The 17,808-nt window shown below is 46.8% G+C and overlaps 1 protein-coding gene across 2 annotated transcripts in view; it reads left to right on the forward strand.

Moving 5' to 3' along the window:
* The first annotated feature begins 2,464 nt into the window (after window positions 1-2,464).
* SV2B (synaptic vesicle glycoprotein 2B) overlaps window positions 2,465-17,808 on the forward strand; it is a 64,940-nt gene continuing 49,596 nt past the window's right edge. Inside the window, exon 1 of one of the 2 annotated variants that reach the window (XM_051796693.1) lies at window positions 2,465-2,769. The gene's annotated coding sequence lies outside the window, so the exon portion shown is untranslated. Of the gene's footprint in view, window positions 2,770-8,128; window positions 8,363-17,808 lie in introns of those variants that run through there. The other variant, XM_051796694.1, reaches the window with a different exon arrangement.

Below are 17,808 nucleotides of genomic sequence, written 5' to 3' on the forward strand. Positions count from 1 at the left end.
CTGCACCTCAGTGCAAGAGTCCCTGGTGTCTTGTTCATGCAAGGAGGCAAAAAAATTTCCCCTGATGCTGTAGGTTAGACAAAAAAAGGAAAATGTTTTGATTGTGGCTGTGGGGCTCTGCTCCACCCATGTGGACTGGCCAGATCTCCCGTCTGACTCTGCTCCCCAGGAGGTCTGGGGCTGCTCAGTGAGTTATAGGATTAGATAAAGCCCTCTTTGCCTGTGGAACCATGTTGATAACTACACCTGCAGCCTTTACACAGACACCTATTTCCCTGGGATATAAGAGCTTACATAATTTTATTCATCTCCATGACAGTTCCTTATTCATTGCAGCTCTGCTTTGTTTTCCATTTACTTCTTGCAGCTCTGAAACAGTTGGATTGCTGCAGATTTCATTAATGTGCTCTTATGAACAGAAAGATGTTATGCCTCCCCATCCTAGTGCCTTGGATGTCAGGCAGCCCGTGAGGCTCAGGTTCCCTGCCGGCACCATATGGCACTACGGAAAATGGCTCTCCCTGGCTGAGGTACCTGGATACGGGCAGCAGTGATTAACAGAGAAGCACAGTAGGGCACAGAGGTAATTAGAAACACTGATAAACACAATGCAATGGTAAGGAATGCCTCCCAGATTTATTGCCTCCCTCTCTGTTCATTCTGCTATGAGGTTTAGTGCAAATTTAACTGGACTAGATCTATCCTGCATGGGAAGCAGTAAGCAAAGTGGATGCAGGGATTTTTCTGGGAATTGGGAAAAGCCCAGCAGGGACACTGGGGTGCTCATTTGACCAGCCTGCCACATCTTTCCTCACTGCCAATTTCTTCTGCCAGCAGAAGGTGACATGAGGCAGAGCAGCCTTTTTCCAACAGCAACTGGGATGGAGCTGGGAGAGCATCTCCAGGAGTGCCCCAAGCCCTCTCCAGGGGAGCACAGTATGAACAGTGCTGTGCTTCCTGAGTATGACCCACACGCAGATCTGAAACCTGCAAACAGAGCTCCCACATTTAGAAGAATGTGAAGTATTAATGAGCTGGAGGACTCAGAGGAATGGTGACAGGCAAGCAAAAAGTGCTCAGTGCCACGGTGATAGACTGGCTCTTTTTAGCTTTGCCAAGGCCTTGATACTTGGCCTGTAGCACACAGGAGTGCTGGTAATAATTTGACTTCTGAAGTGCTCCCACATCAAAGCAATCAGTGCATTGTACCAAACACAAAATGCAATTAAGCTAATGTATTATGCAAGGAAGAATAAAGCTGAACTTTAGATTTAAGTTCCAATTTTTAAATGAGTGGGTGTTTAAAAAAAAATGAATTAATCACCTACTGCATTTTCCTGTGGAACTGATGCCACTAGTGCAGTCACAGGAACTGTATCAGCAAGCCATCGGATAAAGAGAAAATTTACAGGCCCAATTTGGAATATTGTCAATAATTACAAGCACACTTGAGCTGGAGATTCAGTAATTTTTATTACATGTGTCAAACTGCAGCAATATGATCCATAACACCAAGATTCCATTAAAAATGATTGGTAAGAACTGGCTCCGCAAGGATATTACTTGTCAGGGATGACCTCGTCTCAGGAAAAAATGGAAAAGAGTAACAAGGAGTAAGAGGGGAAACTGAGGCACTGAGTGGGAAAGTAGCTTTCTAGGGGTTACCTGCTGACAGACCCAGGATGGGTGTCTGGGCTTTCAGTTCCACTTCTTTGCTCAAGTACAAGGGATTCACACTGCCTTGTAAATCCATCCCCATTTCCTTTCTCAGAAGCCTGTGGATCCATGCTCCTCCTCAGTTTTAGATTAGGAGAAGCAGCAGTGGAAAGCTGACGGTGAAAATCTTTATTGCTCTCATTATGGGGACTAATTTGGGCATCTCTGCATGGAGAGATGTTGCAGGGTGTGGACATGCCCCCCATATACACTGACAAGGCTTTCTTGGTTAGGAGCTGCATGTGTTATTCTTCAGTAAGACACCTCCTCATGTTACTGGTTATCTCTTTTAATAACACAAAATTATGTGGATGGATTTCCATGGCAGACTATGTTCCATGCTGCTGTGTCCACATGGTCTCTTTCAAGCACGAAATTGCATGGACAGTAGGATATTTCCTGCTACTCTTCTGGCAACGGACTCCCAAATTATAAACACAAGGGGATTTTAAACAGAACAGGCTTATCCCACAGTAGGATTATCCCTGAAACATGCCCCGTCCTTAGCAATCCCGGGGAGAAGGGTCTCAAATGTAGCAATGGTCTAATATATAAAGTGGAGAGACCAAGGATGCCCAGTCATGCTGGGATTCCCCTCTGCTTACAGCTAGAAACATTCCTGTATGTCAGCAATTAGAAAAAGAAATAAAAATACCCTCATGTAATAAAGAACTCTGCTAGAGAGCTGCAAAATTTAGACCCTGGGTTGGATTTCATTACCGTGATGAAATTACACAAGCATTGCCTCTCTCTCTGCCTGCTGTGCAGCTCCTCGCTCTCTCCCCTTCCCTTCGGCAGCCTCCGCACGCTCCCTCCGCGTTCGCTCCGCAGCCGGGCTGGGGGCGGCGTGGATTTAGGTAGGACACGGAGCCCTGGGCTCCCTCCCAGCGCTGGGGTTCCTGGGCAGGGATCCCCTGGGCCGCATCATTGGCATGCGGCTCCTGGTAGGACTGCATCACTGCTAGAGGAGATGCCAGCGCAGAGCCGCGCTGCGCCGCTCGCCGCGCTGCGCCGCCCCGGCAGCCGCTCCGCCGACAACTTGGGGTGCCCGAGGTAAGAGCCCGTCGCTCCCCTCTGCCTTGCGGAAAAAGGGGTGAGAGCTGGCAGCCCGTGGGGGCTCGGTGACTGGGAGGCAGCTCGGGGGGGGGGGGGGGGGCAGGGGAAAGCTCTCTGCAGAAAACTAAAACAAAAGGTGGCACCGAAAGCAAAAATGCTCAAGGGCGCAGAGTCGGTGTCGGAGTTGGGATGGATCGATGGGAACTGTGGGGACTCCCCTTAGCTTAATGGCATTGGAGGGGTCAGAGCAGTCGAGGGCGAGTAATTTAAACCAGCCCCGTTACGCTGCCCTCGCTTTCTGCCAGGAGCTGCTGCGCTGTAGAGTTTTAAGTTGGGCTGAAGCAATTTTTAGGAGTGCTCCCGGTGTGTGCTCAGTTTGCGGTGGACTCGTGGGGAGGAGGAGAAGGTGTTTGCTTGGGGGCAGGGACTGTCGTGTCCGGATGGAGCTGTGTGGGACTGTGTGGGTGGTGGCACCCCAGGGCTGTGTGTGGGTGTGCCGGTGCCCGCGCACGCCGGCCCCGGTGCCGCACCCACTGTAATTGTCCTCTCTTCATCCTCCTCCCCAGACTCCAGGAGAGCTTATCTGCAGCTAAAGCTAAAAACTGCAGTTAGTTTTCTCCGACCTCCTCTGTTAGGAAGGGTTAAATGAAGCCACAGAGAGAAAGCAGCGATTTGGGAGCTGTCGCGGGATGCGGGTTCTGTGGCGAGAAGTTCCCGTGCATGTGTGTGTGTGCTCACTGCACACCCTGTAACACATCCAGGCACACATCTCTGCAGGACTATTTTTCTTGTAGAGGGCAAGTGTTGTTCAAGGGAAATTTTTATTACATGTGTCAAACTGCAGCAATATGATCCATAACACCAAGATTCCATTAAAAATAATTGGTAAGAACTGGCTCCACGAGGATATTACTTGTCAGGGATGACCTCGTCTCAGGAAAAAATGGAAAAGAGTAACAGTCTGATGATAATAATGTGTAGGCGAGGAGCATGCAGTGCTCTGTGTGTGCCGAGGAGGATCCCTCACTGTGTTTAGGTCAGGCACTTCTAAGCACATGCTAGAGCTTAAAGGGGTCTCCTGCCATTGGAAGTCAGAGTAGAAATTCCAGATAGGATGAGATTAAATCTTGTGTCTGACATGACATGAAAATTGCTGTTTCGTGTCTCCTGTGTATCCCTGGTGTTATCATTTGGGGGAAGGGAGAGGAAAAGGGTTAATTCTGTGTCTTACTTAACCAGATATTGAATGTACAATAGTGCTGCACTGATCATCCCAGGCATCCAGCCGGATGTTCTGCTGTGCATTTGGAAACACACCTTGGTGCCTCTGCCTTAAATGACATGGGACCCAAGCACTTCATGCAGCAGGATGTCCATGGTCAGGATAACCTGGAGGAAGGAGTGGGAACAGAGGCAGCATCCAAGTCTTTTTCTAGTTCTTCATGATGGTAAAGCTCTCTTCCACCCTCCAGCAGAAAGAGAAGGGGAACATCTCCCTTCACTGCTAGACAGCTACCACAGGTAGCAGCACCTACAGGGAGACTCTGGGTCTCAAGAGATCCATGAGGCCCTTATTACCTCCCAGTGTTTCCCCTCTTCATGGCTTTGTTGTGAAAGGCATGTCCACCATTATTAGATGGACTCAGCTGGAGATCAGATCTGCAATGATGCCTTAGGTTTTCCTAACCCACTTTTGCAAATGCATGATGTGAGTGCTGGGGGAACCCTTCTGGAGCATTAAAGATAGACACAGAAAACAGTAAACAGGAGACATCTTTCCACTTCAGCTTGCCCAGTTCTGAGAGGTCTGTCCCATGAAGTAGCTATTTGAACCCATTTGTGTTCTGTAACATCTTTAAATGAAAGTCTCTGGTACCTGACAGCTTCTGATTGAAGGAGCTGAGCTGGATGTGGAAGCCCACTCAGGTTCTGATGCAGCCCTGAAGCTGCAAGTGCACAGCTGGGTGCTTCCCAAAAGTCAGCCTTGCATCTGCAGATGATTTCTGAAAATCTGACTGCATGTCTGCAGGAAGGGTGTGGGCCCCAGCTTCTGACAGCACAGTCAAAAAGGGTACGAAAAATCCTACAAGGAGAAGAGCACACGGGCTGGTGCTTGGTGCAGAGGGTGCAGGAGTTTTGTTTCAAAACAGGAATTGATCAGCCCGTACCTGCAGGGAAAAGGCAGAATGATGAAAACACATCCCTTTCTTGCTCTGAGCTGGGGGCATTACTTTTGGTAAAATGAAGTGTGAGAGACGAAAAAGGCAGGAAAATCTACCATGATTCATGGTGATGCTGTCCCACCTGTACAGCACACATTTGGGCAAAACTTGGTGAGGCAGGTCTGGGGTTTGAGGCTCATCCTGGAATTGGTGCAGCATGAGTCCAGTTCTTTTCCTTGCCTGAGCCAAATGAGAGCCCTCGGGTCCTCCCTCCTCCCCTCAGAGCTGTTGTGGGTGGCCCCTTCCTGGCCACCAAGTCCCAGAGATGATAACAGTCCTTCTGGGGAAGCCAAAGCCAGCCTTGAAAATCCTCTTCCTGCATTGCCAAGCCAGTAAATTGATTTTCCAGATCATGAGCTGAACCTCTGAAATTGTTCTCTTCTGAAGAGATTATGGAATTACTCCTGTGCTAATGAATGCTTTAATGTTACGGTGACTAAAGTCTCATAAGGACTTTTAACAGCCAAAAAAGAAAAGACACTCTAGGAAAGATGAACCTGTGGTGGCTGTGTCAGACCTCACTTCACCATCTGGGGCAGAGAGGAGAAAAAAAGTGAGAGGAGGGTGAAGATGGACTCATGGTCTCCCAGGAAGCTGCTGAATCCATCAGGAATATCTTCTGCAGCTCCCAACTTTATCCCTCTGTCTTTGAGTGCAAGCAAGGAAACTATCCTAATGTTAACTATCGCTTTCCCTGTTCACCAGCTCTCTGGTAAATACCTGTCCCCTCCCTCAGTGAGAATAATCCAGCTCCTGGTGACCTGCTGGGAGAGCCCCAGGGTGGGCAGCAGAGCCAGGTCCTGTGCCAGGCTGCTGTAACCTGCCACGGGATTATCTGAGTTTAGCACTTCCCTTCTATCCTCCCAATACATTACTGTCAGGCTCTGTAGTTTGGGATCATGGCACTGGTTTCCAAATATATAGTAAGACAATATATTCCCTGACACCTCCCACCCCCCAAAGGAGTTTGACATTTATCAGGGAGAAAATATGCTTGTGGGGATGAGTCTGCATTGATCCTGCTGGTGTTCAAAGAGCACAGTCTTGCCTCTGCTTTACTAACCCTGGTTTTATGGCACTGTAACTCCACAGGTTAGAAGCAGGTTGTCCCAGTTTTGAGCAAGAGCAGAGTTAACCCCTAAGCAGTGCAGGGAAAACGTCTCCATGCCACAGGAGCTGCAATGCAAGGGGAAGGCTGGTCTATATTTAGGTTACGGTCTCTGCACAGAATGGGTAATCCTCTTTCCATGAATTATCCAGGGGATTAGACAGCTTTAAACTCCCCCAGGCCTCCCTGGCTGCAGCCGGGCTCGGTGGGAGCCAGGGGGGCAATGGCCAGAGGGAGGTAGGTGCAGGCAGGTTGCTGATGACTCATTTGGCTGCTGCCAGCCTTGCCAAGCACTTCAAGAGGTCACCAGAGGCCCAGACGCAGAGTGACACAGGAGTGACGTGCAAGGCAAAAGGGAACATCCCGATTAGGAAAGAACACAGAGCTTTATAAATAATTGCAGAGAGGAGGGAGTTGGCAGCAGGTAGGAGGAGGGACAGAAGACCCGAAGCAGCAGCTTCCCGAAGTGTAATATCCTTGCTAGACTTTTCCAAGCTGTTTCTCAAACCAGAAAAAGGGATGCTTTTGGAACTGCAGCTGATACATCCGAGGAGATGCTCCAAACCCACCTGCTTGGGCTGGCTCTGCAAATGCAGTTCCGGGGATGCAAGTCAGGTTCATCTGTTTGGAGTGCGAATGGATCACTGTCAATACTCCATTAAAATGTTGAAGGGAGGCCAACAACACAGCTCAGGGACGGTGAGGGGTTGGGGAGGAATGGGATGCAGGGAGGGAGGCAGGCTGGATTGCACCAAAACCCGAATATTCCACTTAGTTATGGGGCAAGTGCCCACAACAGATTTCTGCCCTTTACTTATGCACAACTGCTAGAAAAAAAAGGAGTCCTGTCACTGGGGGCCTGTACATGCCATAGAAGAGACATTCTTGTCACCCCTGCATGTGGGTCTTGGGACAAAGCTTTGGTGGGGAGATGAATGAGAAAGGCTCAGCTGTGCAGGCTGGGCTGTAGTTGACACCCACTTGTGGTGTAGGATGCCAAGGAGCTCTTCCTCTGGTGCCTTTGGCAGTGGAAAAACCAGGGAAGAGGACCACACCTGTGAAGCAGGAAGAGGGTCCTTGTGTGGGAGACTGAGCTAGCTGCCACTTCTCGTTTTCTATCTATGGGCTTGTGATGCAGCCACTCTTTTCCTCCATTAGTCTCTAGAAGCTGGGATCTAGCTCAAAGCTCAAAACTTCACTCAGTTTTCCAGGCTGTAACTAAAATCGGTGCAGGGGTTTGATTTCCCCGATTCCCTTTGCCTTCTGTTTCTGCCTGGACATCTTGCCACCTTGTCCTGGAGTTACATTCCCCTGGATACTAACCCTGTGGACCCTCATAATACAGCTGCCATCCCCCAGCCTCACCCTTTTTCTGGACTGCAGGAAAGTCAGGTTTATTCATGGGGAAGTTAAGTGCACCAAGGCACTTTATTATTCCTGCATTTAAATCAATTTATTCTACTTTCTGCCGCTTATGCTACATACTCTAAGTCAGGATTTTGACCCTATTTTATTTTCCCCTGCCCAGAACTGGGACAAATTGAAAGCCTCACCCTGCTGTTCATCATTCCCTCTTTTACTCACATCATCTGGAGGATGCCATTTAAGTAATGTCAGGGGAGCTTGAGTAGAAGAGGGAATAAATGAGCAGTCTCCCAGCTCACTGCTAGGATGCGAAATTCTGTGGCTGGCCCTGCAGCTCCTGCCTTGCCCAGGCACTCGAGCAGAGTCAGTGTCAACCCTGGCTTGTTTCTGCCTGTGAGGGTAGGGCTAGAAATCACCAGAGAAAGCCTGGAGGGAAGAAGGAAAGCAAAGAAGGGAAAGACCAGGGAAAGTCTTTGCCTTTAACGTGAGCTAATGTCTTTCCTCCCTGCCTCGAACATCCTCAATTTCCTGTTTAACTTAAAGTCAACACATCTGTCACGTTAGCATCACCCTCTGCCTGGTTCCCCCAAGCCACCCCCCTCCCATCTGCTCTCCCTGCTGCCTCCAGCCTCCCTCCACTCCTATTGCTTTGTGGCTGGGGGTGTGTGCCTGCGATTGTGTTTTCTGCTGGCTGATGGACTTTTCCATTGCTCATGATTCAGTACCTGGATGTGGTCGCAGTGGGATGATCTGCTTGGCTTGCAGAGCATTTACTTCTAATCTCCGGCTTGTGACATCCTAGCAAAAAGGGGTGACCCTTCCAGGAGCAGCTCCACAGGCTAGAAAGAGGGGAAATGGCTGGTGAATGGCTGTGATGAAATATTTCCTAGTTCTGGTAAGCGATGATGCTTTTCTCTTTGGTCTCTTTCTGGACTATCAGTCCTGCTGCAATAGTAATATGGCTTAATGGGTTAAAAGCAAAGGGAGGGGAGCAGAAAAAGAGATAGAAAAAACAGTGAAGCTCATTTGGTTTGTATTGAAGCTTTTCCAGGGGTCAGTGCTCATCAAAGCAGTTTAATTACTGTTGGTGAGAGTCTGGGAACCGAGCGGATCAATGTGTGTGCTTGGGCAGCCGGACCAGCTCTCACTCACATGCAGTTCCATTGCTCAGCCTGCATATTTTTTTCTTACTGGATTTCCAGCTTGGTCTGATGCTTTCCATGGGGTAGTCCTAGGTGAGCTGCTACCTGAGTGTTGCTTTTTCTGCCCTGCACTTGTTACTGCAGGAGTTATGGGAAGTCATTCATAAATTCCTGCCCCTAAAACCTCTCAACCTTTCTAGCTAATAGACTGTCTCCGTCATTAAGTCTAAGCGAATTTCTCACTGAAACCAGTCCCCTAGGTTCTGCCGGTATGTGTTATATAGAGAGGTGCAGATAAAGATGTTTGGGAGGAAGAGGGTCTCATTGGACTACACTCTGCTGGGACCATGAGCTATCTGGTGTCCTGGGTACTGGCTTACTCTAAATGAGAGGTTTGCCAGTCAATATATCTCACAGGACTCTCAAAATGGGCGTCCGGCTTCTTAGTCGAGTGACAGCAGAGCTCTTACACTAGGGATGAATTTAGGGCCCTTGTTTAAAGAGGATCAGGGAAATAATAAACCTAAGAGCAGCCTTTGCAATCTGGCTGTACTGAATCTGCAAAGGTCTGTACATAACAAAAAACCCAAACAAACAAACAAACAAAAACCCACACACAAAAAAAAACACAAACAAAGGAAAAATACAGCAGTGAAGCTTTGGCAGTTTTTCTGACGGGTACAAAGCCATGACCTTCTTGGCAGACCTGTGTTTCACCCAAAAACTGACACAAAATACGGTTCGGGGATACCAAAACAATTTTTTTTCCCTGGATTTCTTTATGACAGGCAGAGTTAAAAACTACTCCTGGAGAACATTGCTGATATAACTTGTTTATAAAAATATTCCTCTCATGATGTATTCATGCAGAAACCTCCACTTGCTAAAAACTCACACATTTCCTACCCTTTGTTGTTTAGATATTGTGACACTGAGAGTGGGGCACTCTGGGTTTTGTGCTTATTCTAAAGAAATTTCGAAGTTTCAAGCACCAGTTACATTAAATATAAAGATTCTCCTCTCTTGAGCAGCAAGTTTTGACTTGGGGTTTTGTTTCACATGTGTTTCAGGGTGACAATTTTTTGTGCCAAATCTGTGTCTGGCAAACAGTGGGTGAAGAGGGAAGTGGAAGGGGCTTTGCGTGATTGAATCCCAGCACTGTGCAAGAAGGAGAGAGTGCAGGAGTTGCCCAATTTGTTGTCTTTGGGGGGTTGATGATTGTATCTGTGAGGAAATCCTCTTAGGACAGCTTTTGTGTCCTTTAACCAAAACACCATGGCTTTTTTCAAAAGGCTGAAAATCCTTCATTCCCTGTTTCCTGGAATATTATTTCTGAGTGCCAGAAATTTCTATAAATTGTTTTTCTTGTTAGATTATCTTCTAAAACCTGCAGTAATGTTGATGCCAGAGTATCTTTACTGTCAGTTTGGTGTTTGTGCACTTGACTTTTCTCCCACATTCAGTCTGGGATGTTGGCCAGTGGTGACTGTGCTTTCCTGATCCCTGCTGCAGTGCTGCCTGGAAGGGTTAATTTCCTACATTTAATTAATGACTCTGTAATATTTATAAAGAGAAAATAATCATACCCATCTGTGATAATTTTGGTACTTCTGCCAAGATGAAATTCTAGGGCCAAATGAGTATTACAATATGCTGGATGTAGAGAGTTCTGTAATGTCCTGCAGTTATTTCCTGAGAGAGCTTGATTTAATGTTGGGGAAGTGAAGGACAGATACTGAAGTCTTTGTCTCTGGGTAGAAACAGAATTGAATGTGTTACAGGATTAATGAATGTTATTCCTTTTAACTTAACTTTAGTCTTTTCTCAGGGACATTTGGGTTATAAAGGATGGATTTCCCTTGTGAAAAAAATCCATTTGGTGAGGGCAGGGAGTCATAGGGGATCCTAAGTGAAGAATACTCCTGTGATGGCGCTTGGCATCAGTGTCATCATCTCTTCAGGGCAAGGTAATCAAGGAGATGGAAGATGAAACCTTTCCTTGCCAGGGAGACTTCCACATTATTTGATTGAAATTGGAATCCAGTCACCTCATGCTTGTCTCTCCAGATTTTTCTTACCACATCTGCTAAATTACCACCAGCTATTTGCGTTTTAAATGAGGGCTTCCTCCCGCACAACCCATCTGCTCAGCCTGTTTGTTCTTCCCGTGCAGTCACGACTTAGTGATCACGTTTATGTCAGAGGAAACACACTGGTGTTGGGGGTAGAAGGAAGAGGGGATCAGGGTGGCCCTGAAGATTCCCTTGGCTATGTTGAGTTTGAAAGAGGAGCTGGGTTAAAATTGGGGGAAGAACCTCTTATGAAAGAGAATTAAACCAGGTCAAGGGAACTGGGAAGCTCAGGCCACTTTGAGGACAATTCTTCTTGTTTTCTAGTACTATCCCAGGGAATCTTTACAATTGGACATCATAGACTCTCCCACATCTAAGGTGACATAGCAGTCACCTGGTTATGTTCTTGGCTGCCCTAATGCCAGGGAGGTAGGAGAAGTTAAGGCCTTTTTTGCTTGGAGGTGGTTGAAATGTGTAAGTGTTTTAAGGTATTCTAATCTGCCTTATTAAAATGGAGGGACTACAGGTCTTCAGAGATGTTTTTTGCTCACCTTGATGTGACAAACCTGAAGATATGACTACAGATATAGAGGGATGTGATAGAGGTCTACAAAGCTGTGAGTGACATGGAGACAGTCAGTAGGGCTGTTGACTATCTCTTCCAGTCCAAGACCCAGGCAACATCAGAACTGATTAAGAGAAGCCTGGTACAGTTCCAGGATACCTCATTGTGTGGGGACTGCAGCAAGCCTGATGCTGGGCAGGCTCCTACAGGAGATGCTGCAGGACTGTGTGGCAGCTGGTTCTCCATGATTCAGTGTTTCCAGTTAAACTTGGTGTTTTGCTGTGATTCACAACAGCTCTTGTGGAAGATAGGTTTGCAGGAAGCTGGAATTCATCCGCTCCTGACTGGGTGATGGATGGATTTGTTCAAGCTCTGGTTCTCTCCGTGCTGCCAGCACAGTGGGTGCCTCCTTGGCCCCCTATACTCCCAGGCTGGCAGTGAGTGAGAAGAGTGGTGTCCTCTGAGCACTACTGAAACACAGAGACTTTCCTAGTCCTGGCCTGAGGATAATGCCTGTGGCATGTTCTGTAAAATGTGAGAGGGTGAGTAAAATCCCTGCAGGAGATTTTTGACCACGGAGAAAGTACAATGGGAGCCAATCTACTCCTGGATGTGATATGCTTTACACCCATCCTACTCTCAAGGACTGAGATCTAGTACTGCAGTGGTAAACTGAGAACAGGTCCTCTGTCAGGACACAAGTGGTCACAGCCTGTCTCAGGGATTGCTCCCACCACATCCCTCCAGGCAGCAGGGAAAAACTTGCCTCCTCCATGGGACATTTCTCTTGCCCTTTATGACAGGTGGTCAAACTGCTGCAGATTAACTGCTCTAATTAACTGCTTACAGGTTCCTGACCTCCTGAACTCATATCCTTGCCATTCTCAGACATGCAGGACTGTCCTGGTGTCTCTGCTCTGCCTTGGCACTCAGAGGAAACCCCAACAGAGGAAGTGGTGGTGACTTCTTTGAGGAATCTCAAAGATTTATGTTGCAGTTCTACGAGTAGTGATGGTCCTCCATCAAGCCCAGTGATATCTCACAGGGGGATTACCACAGCCAGAGTACGAGGTTAGAGGTAGATTGAATTGGATGACTCCATGAGGAGAATTGAGGGACTGGGGGACAAGAATGGATGTATGCAAAATTCTCTGCCAGCTGTACTTGGCACAGAGTATCTGTTGCACCAGACACTCATACTAATGGACAAAAGTTCTTTTAGATTTACAAGCTATCCTGAATGGCCGGATCCTGATATTAGTCTCAGGGCTGTAAATCTAGTAAAATAAATAAAATTGCTCTGGGTTTTTGCTCCTCATAATGTCATAAACACAGAAAGTGATCATTCCGCTCTGTACACAAAGTCCAAGGGTCTCTCTGCCCTGATAGATGGGAGGGAGCAGAAGCAGGGGTGATTTGGGCTGATGGCTGCTTGGGGCGGCAAGAGGTGTGGGCTTTTCGCAAGTGGCAACTGGTTCTGAAATGCTTTCAGCCCACTTCAAAGGAGGAAATCTGACCTAAATTCCTTTCATCTGCTTCTACTGAAGCTGAGAGTGGGCACCAGTGAGATCAGCCATTTCTTGGTAGGGGGGGGGGTACATTTGTCCTTCTGCACCCCTACATCACATGCACTTGCTGCCCAAATTCACAGATGTTTTATTAGGACTGTCTCATTTCAGGGATCTAGTGTGCATTAATTATGAGCATGTGTAAATGAGGTGTTAAATGATTTATACGCAGACCCAGATTGAGAAATCCCAGTGGTTTCTTCTCTGGATGTGTAGCCGCTGTTGAAAAAGTCAGACTTCCTCACATTCAGGAGGAGCTGAGGAGCCTTTTCACTTGTGATTCAGACCCAAAACTGCTAGTCTTGGTGGAGGTTGAGCCTCCCTGGTGAGCCAAGGCTCACCAGTGGGGCTGGCACATGCATGAGGAATCCTACCATCACCAGTGCAATTCACTGGCCCTCTGGGAACTGTGGCGTTGCTCTGATGTCAGGCCACCCTTGGGAAGAGGGGGAATGCCTTTTGCATTCTCAGAGCCAGAGGATGGGAATTCAGAGCAGCAAAATTTTAATTAATCTTGTATTTATTTTTTATCACTAATTGAATATGCTTTTGGTGCTTTTTTCCTTCTTTTAGATAAGGGGGTTTAGGGTTGTTTATTAGTATCTATTTTATAATTGTAGCAAGAGAGGATCATTTGTTCTTAGTAGCTCAGAAACTGCAAACCATCAGAGATGCTACCTGTGCTGTGGCCATGCCTGGATTGGTGCCCAGGGGTGCTGGGCAGCACAGGCACCTCCAGCCCAGGGTGCCCAGCAGCAGGAGGGCAAGAAGCCAGAGCCTTGTTGGGCTGCTGGGGACTGCTGGGGACTGGGAAGTTTGCAGGGCTGGGGGTCTCTGGCAGGGAACACTCATAGACCATTTCTGACCAGAAGGCATTTGGTGTTTTGACATGTTTTTGAAAAGCCAAGTGTGACCACTGACTAAAGTGAGTCACTGGGTACTCCTTCTCAGGACTTTATTTTCAAGCAACTCTGCTTAAGCATGGTGACCACCAACAGAGTCTGCCCTGAATGCTGCAGAGCCAGCCCACAGAAGACTGATGTCCTTTCAGCTCCTGTAATCCCCCTGACACACGAAGGACAGGCATGAAGGGAATGAGGAAAGATTAGGAAAAGCCTAATTTTCCACATACACACACCCCCCTGCAAGTTCTGCAAAGCCTTGTCTGTACCCAAGGCTTACACCCTGACTGCTTTAAAACCAGAAAGAAGTGGGTGAAAGCTCAAGTCCTGCTGACTCACAGTTACAGGGCGCTGAGCACAGCAACTTCCCAGCCATCGGCAGGAAAGAAAGATTTACACCTGAAAAGCAGCTGAGAATTTGGAAAAGAGGAATGAAAAATAAGGTGCTTCAAAGCCATGCTGTTTGAAAGCTGTTGGAGCTAAAGCAGCAGGCTGAAACAGGGCTCCTTCTTGGCTTTCTCCACAGCAAATTTGTAAAGGAGGCAAGTTCTCAGGATGGAGAGATGCTTGGTGAGGGTGGGAGCACTCCCCCCCACTCGCCTGCTCTGCACCAGGCAGCTGCTGCTGGTCCCTGCTTTTCCAGGCCATGCAGCTGATTAAATATTGAAAGGCTTTGGTTGCTGTTGCTTGAAAAGCTTCTGTCTGGATGAAAATGAAGTTATGTGAGGACAAGTTTGTGCTGGTGCAATTAGTCTCTGTTTAAATACATCTGATCATAAACAGACCAAAAATAGCTTTGTGGGTTTAAACATAAAGGCACCCTCGGGACGTGGGTTTGGGTTACTCCTTCTTGGAGCTATGTGGGAGAGCTCAGTGAGGGGGGTATTGCAGATGGAGGTCAGGCTGAGTTATCAGCAACTCTGTGGCGTTCAGAGGTTGTTGCAGATGCTCAAAGGCTGGTTGTGATGGGAACCAGCACCTGAGGTTTGCGTGTTCACACAAACCCTACTCCAGGCTCGCCTCCCACACACCCCCCAACACCCTGGGAGAGGGGGTGATGGACTGAGATGCAGGCAGAGGGAGGGGAGGGAGAAGGGATTTGGGATGAGTTATAGGATTAGGCAGAGGCAGGAGGGAAACTGGGGTTAAGGTAGAGGCCAAAATGTGCAGAGGATGAGATTGAGAGAGTTGACATTTCTGGGAGGCTGTTCTTAAACTTCCACAGAGTTCTTCAGGAGCACTCTGTGGAAAATCACCCACCTAAGCAGTGGGAACAGGAAGCCAAGTGTGGAGAAAGAAGGTCCTTTCTTCTGAATAATCTATCCTAAAAGCACCTGGCCACCCAGCAGGCAGAGAGGCCATCCAGCCTGGGGGAATGGGACAGACTGGTTAAAGAGCTGCTGGTCCCTCTGGGTCATGTAGGGGTTCAGAGAGAGGAAGGAGAGACAGGATTTCCATCCTTCCTGCAAGGGGAATTTAGTTCTTGCATTGAACTGCATAGGTTTCAATAGATAATCATCACTAAAAATTGGTTTCTAATTGTTCTTATCTATAAGTTAAATCAAATTTGCAATAATTTTAATAAATATTTCTTGAGTTTGATGGTAGCATCCAATGGGAGAGAAGTCTGTAGAAACACCTGTGACTAAACAGACAAGCAAAGCTTGGACAGTATTTGCTAAACCAAACAGGAAATTTAGCAGCTTATTTTTTTTTTAAATGGTAAGGAAAAAGGGATCATATTTATCTTTTTTTTTGCTCAGAATAAGATGGTATGTCTGGAGCAGAATTTGCAGTTCACATTTTCATTATTCTTTAGACCTAATTGAAATTTGATTTCAAAAATTACATGAATCAGCTCAGTTTATGGTAGTCATTGATCAGTTCCTAAGCATTTTTTAATGGTGTTTCATGATAATTGTTAATTGCACTTGATTAGAAGTACATAGTCACAGTAGGGCTGATGGATGGATTCTCAGCTGAGCAAATCTGGATTAATTTACAGTCCTGAGGTTGTGATCCATAACATGTTTGAAATCAAATTAAAAATCCAGACTGTTATGAGACTAGGATGTGTGTTCATGGTGAAAGTAATTTAATATAATTTTGGCATCTTTTTCATTCTTTCAGAGCATCTAGTTTAGCTGTTCAGTTTCAATTATTTTTTCTAATTGTTATAAAAAAGTTTTTGCCCTGGGAAATATTTCATCTGGAAGATTTCCAAAAGAAAATATTTCCTTTGGTATTTAAAAATCAAAATCTGAAATGGATTTTTATTCCTACTAGATTTAGATAAGCAATTTGATTAAAAAAAATCCAGAATTTCTGTCTCCCATAAGTGTACTGAAAAATGTAAGACCTGATTGTAATTATTTAATTAACCATTGTTGGGGTTTTTTCCCCTCATACGTACTATGAAATAATACTGTGATTTTGGCAGGCTGACAACATCTGAGCCCCTGTGGCTCAACAGAAATGTATGGCAAGTAAGGAGGAAATGCAGCCTGTTACCTCTGTGCTACACAGGGTTTCCCTCAAGTTGGAAATAATACCAGGTCTGACAACCCTAAAAGTTGCAATTAAGCTCCCCAGGTAAACGGGTCAGTCCTTTTCAGAACAGTCCCTTCCCAAGGGTCTTGATCTGTGCATCTTCCTGACCAAGGACTAGCTGAAAGAGAGCATTTTCCCCTTTCGATGCTTTGGGAAGGCAGCAGCCTGAGGGATGTGGGGTGGGGGCTCAGGGCCCTGTCAGAGGCTGAATTATAAGAGACAACCTTTGTCTTCTTCCAATTAATAAGTCTAGCAATTGTTCAGCTTCTTCCTTTAATTCCTCCTTTCTGTCAGTGTAAAGTGCGTGGGAGGGATTCACTGTGCAGGGATCCCTCCTGGATGGAAAGGCTCTCCGGCTGCAGGAGCGGTGGTGCAGGGCTTGGGGCAAATCCACCCACAGACATCCATCTCCCTGCCGGGAAGCTGGTGGGAGCTTCAGGGGCCTTTCAACGGCAGCCAAACAAGCAGCTCCTTGCCCTGCCTTTACAGCAGGTGGGAGGTGGCAGCTGGCGGATCCCTGCCCTGTGGGGGTACAGGGGATAATGGAGCTGCTTCCCTGATTAACTCTGGCAGCGGCTGCTGAGTTAATTAGTGGGCAGATATAGGATACTAGGCATTACTAATTTGTTCGTAAATGCAGCTTGGAGCTGAGTGGGTTTGGGGTGAATTTCATTCTCATTGTTTGCAAAAATAATTTTGAGGATCTGCTTCAAAATGAGCGTTTGAGCAGGAGATGCTTCAACTGTTTCCCTTGTGAGATTCCATTATGAGGTTTAATCTGCGTGAGATGTCAGTGCAGAGTCTCCTTACATGGCTTCATTTTGCATCCATCTGGTCCTGTTTGCTCATGTTTGGACTGCCTTGTTCTTGCCAGGAGTGGTCATTCTGGTTTCATCTTCCCACTAGGAAGGGGAATCTTGTTTGCTCCAAGTGAGGGGCATCCAGTTAAGCATGAGAGGCTCCTGAGAGGTGTCTAGAAATAATTTATATACTGTGGTTGCAGAAGCAGAGGCTTGTTCTGACCAGCCATGCATGGCTAAAGCACGTAAAGGCAGAGATCTCTCAGAATCCAGCTGATAAAAAAAAGGACAGCAGGACTGACAAAGCCTTTAGTAATTTCACAGGGAGCAACCACTCAGGTTTGCATGGACTCAGAGCATCCCAGTGAGAATTCCTGTCCTTGCAGCTGGAAAAGAGTCGTTAACAAATGTTCATTACAATAGTAACCACTTAGCCATTGGCTTGTGGCCATGCCACGATCTGTGCATCAGCAACTCTGTTTCCTGCTGGTTCAAGGTAGACAGATGTTTTCTTTGGGGCATTACTGAGACTGTAAATGGCTTGGATCAGGATATTGAGTCTGTGCTGTGTTTGTTTTCATCAGATGCTCTTCCTATAGGACGTTGGAGATAACATATTCTGAGTAGGTGACAGAAATTAGGTGGAATAAAAAGGGAGAAAGGTTGAAAATGGAGTTGCTTGTAGTTACTACTCAGTTACTCAGCACAGAGGAGGGTTTTTCTTTCTTTTTCTTCTCAGTGA

The sequence above is a fragment of the Manacus candei genome, unplaced genomic scaffold, assembly GCF_025592945.1.
Source record: "Manacus candei isolate 608988 ecotype Guabito, Panama unplaced genomic scaffold, ASM2559294v1 h1tg000046l, whole genome shotgun sequence".
NCBI lineage: Eukaryota > Metazoa > Chordata > Aves > Passeriformes > Pipridae > Manacus > Manacus candei.